The sequence below is a fragment of the Protopterus annectens genome, chromosome 12.part0 (genome assembly GCF_019279795.1).
Source record: "Protopterus annectens isolate FY-2018-M chromosome 12.part0, PAN1.0, whole genome shotgun sequence".
In the NCBI taxonomy this organism is placed as follows: domain Eukaryota; kingdom Metazoa; phylum Chordata; order Ceratodontiformes; family Protopteridae; genus Protopterus; species Protopterus annectens.
In genome coordinates, this window is record NC_056746.1 from 979088311 (window position 1) to 979091499 (window position 3189).

Sequence of the window (3189 nt, forward strand, 5' to 3'; positions counted from 1 at the left end):
ACACACACACACACACACACACACACACACACACACACACACACACACACACACACACACACATATATATTTATATATATATATATAGCATGAGTCATCCAATAGGATTCTTCCCAAAGTGATCTTCCCAACATTCAATTTGTTTCCTGTATGGAAAATAAAAAGAGAATATAAAAGTTAAACAATAAATCAGCCACACAGTTACTGTCCATTGTAATTAGTAAAAATTAAAATAAACATATAATATTGTTATAAATGATCATTTAAACTAGGTGAAAACAAAGCACCCAGTTTAATGATCCAATACTTCTCTTTTTTAGTGAGAATAGAATGCCATCCTTGTTTATTGGATCTATCACCAAGAATTCTGTCTATGATGCTGAACTGGAATCTGGCTGAGTTGTGTTGTATACAATGTCTAAATAGGGCGTTGGTCCCCCTCTTGGTTTGTATGTCACTACAATGCTCCAACGTGCGTAATTGGAGTGGTCGTGATGTCTGTCCAACATAAAATGAACCACATATACATGTTGCAAGGTATACCACCCAATCACTGTTACAATTACCAAAGAATTTCATGTCAAAAATCCTGTCAGTGTTTTTACTGGTAAAATGTTTTGATGTAAAAATATATGGACATGATGAACAGTGACCACATTGGTAGGTATCCCATAATTTGTCACCTGTCATGATTAATTGATGGTGTATTGCTCCAGCTGAGCTGACCCTTTTAAAATGTGAAAAAAATGAATAACAAAAAAATGACCCAAGTGTCCTCCCTCTCCTGTATCCATACTTACATGCATCACCAAGCCAGGGTATAAGCTCCTCATTGGCAGTAAGAATGTTCCAGTGTTTGGACATAACATTCCTAATTAGGTTGATGCTACGTCCAAATGTTGTGATAAACCAGATAGATTCATCCTGTTCAGTCTGAGTCTTATCACGGTATCTGAGAAGGGAAATTCTGGTGGAACTGATAGCAGTTTGTTGGGCACCCCGGATGTCAGGTCCTTGTAACCCCTAGCTCTGAACCTGTTGGCCAGATCCTGTTGGGGTTCTTCATAATCTTTTTCTGAGGAACAAATTCTGTGAATCTGGAGGAACTGAGATTTGGGTATATTTCGGATGATGTGGTTTGGATGCATGCTTGTTGCATGTGGTCAGTTGTTGTACTGGGGGTATTTGCGAAAAGTTTTACTTTGTAGAGTATCATCTGGATTTCTGGTTATGGTCACATCCAGAAAGTTAATTTCATTTTTGTCATGAGTAGAAGTAAATTCAATACCCCATTTGTTCCGATTTAAGTATAATACAAATTCTGCCAAATATTCCTCATCAGAACGCCAAACCAACCAACAATCATCCAATTATCGACGCCAAATATCAAGTTCCTCAAGATATAAATTGTGTGCGGAGTCTTAAATGAGATGTTCCTCAATGTATCCCATAAATAGGTCTGCATATATGGGAGGAAAAGACGCTCCCATAGCAGTGCCTTTGAGCTGCCAATCGCATTCTCCCTGAAAATAAAAAACATTTTTGTTGAGAACATGTTCAGCCATGCAGACCAAAAGTGTGTTAAAGCCTATGGGATAGAGTTAAGCTCTGTCTAACCAAAACTTGAGGGCTTCCAATCCAGCTCAATGTGGTATGTTGGTATATAGAGCCTTAACATCCAGGGTGCAGAGTAGCCAATCAGGTTCTAGTTGAGTGTCAGCAATAATGTGTAAAAATTGTGTGGTATCCTGTATTCTGGCATGAATCAGGCTTAGTAGTGGTTTAAGATACAATGTGAGGAACTCAGATAGTGGTTCCCTCAATTAACCCATCCCAGATACAATAGGTCTTCCATGAGGTTTGTTAAGGCATTTGTGTATCTTAGGTAGCAGGTATAATGTTTGTTTTTGTGGATCCTGGTCCGTCAGATGTGTCTTCACTGTATGGGATATGATACCCTCCGAAACTGCCAGGTCCAAAAAATTGTCAATTTCACGCTTAAAATTAGGAGTAGGGTCAATAGGCATTTTCATGTAATAGGAAGGGTTGGAAAGTTGTCCATTTCCCTCCCCCAGATAAAAATCTGTGTCCATGATGACTACCGCCCCACCCTTGTCAGCCTGAGTAATGACAATGTTTTTATTATCCCTAAGTTGTTGCAATGCCTGTTGTTCAGTATTCGTTAGGTTATGTTTCAAGGGTGAAAACTGATCCAACTTAAAGTGTATATCCCTAAGTACAGCTTGTTAAAAAACAGCTACATTCCGGTTCATCGGTGGTACAAAGTTGGATTTATGAAATTTGAATTCGTTAGATCTTTGAGAATCAGACCTGGATCCAAAGAAAAGTTTGAGGTTAATCCTGCAGCAAAAGTCATTAATATCATTAACTATGTCAGAGTCATCGACAAAAAACCCAGGAACAAAATTCAGACCTTTATTCAAAACTTTCTTTTGATCCTCTGTTAAAACAGTTTGAGAAATATTCAAAATATTACCATCTATTGTCTCATAAGTATTTGTATGAGACCCTCGATTGTGTCTATCTTTGTACCTTCTATGCTTTCTTCCACCTCTCCTCCTAATGTGTTTAAAGGGTGGGTCTGACTCTTTGATTTTTTTGGGGACCCGGGATTCCCCAGTATTAGTCCCTTCAGTGTCTGTAGTGGAGGAATCATCTGCTGATGTACTGCTGTACATTTGAGACCCCTTTAATATGGATCTGGGTCTCTTTTTGTAATTCCTACCAGGTTTCTGTCCGATGTCCATAGATCTAACATTTTTGGTGGTGTCAAAAGGTCGTCCCCTTTGATAATCGGTTAGGTCTCTGTTAAATTTTTTGATTTTTTTATCCTTAATCTGTTTTTCAAACAACAAAAATTCTTTTGACAGCTTATTGAGGCATATAGAGAATTGTGAATGAGCCTCATAAACTTTGACTTCCCCACACAGGTCACCTACTTCTTTAATGTTAGTTTCAATGGTTCATTCATAGTATGAACTTAATATTCGAACAAAGTTCATGGATGCCTGTTGTTGGGCTAGATACCATTCATTGGTCAAAGTTTCATCTATTTTTGCTTACTAGAGGTTGAGTTTTAATTCTCAAACCCCTGGGGGTTATTTCCTTGTTCATATTGTCTTTAAAAAGCCTCAAATGCCAGTTATTTGATCTTAAACTTTTCATGCT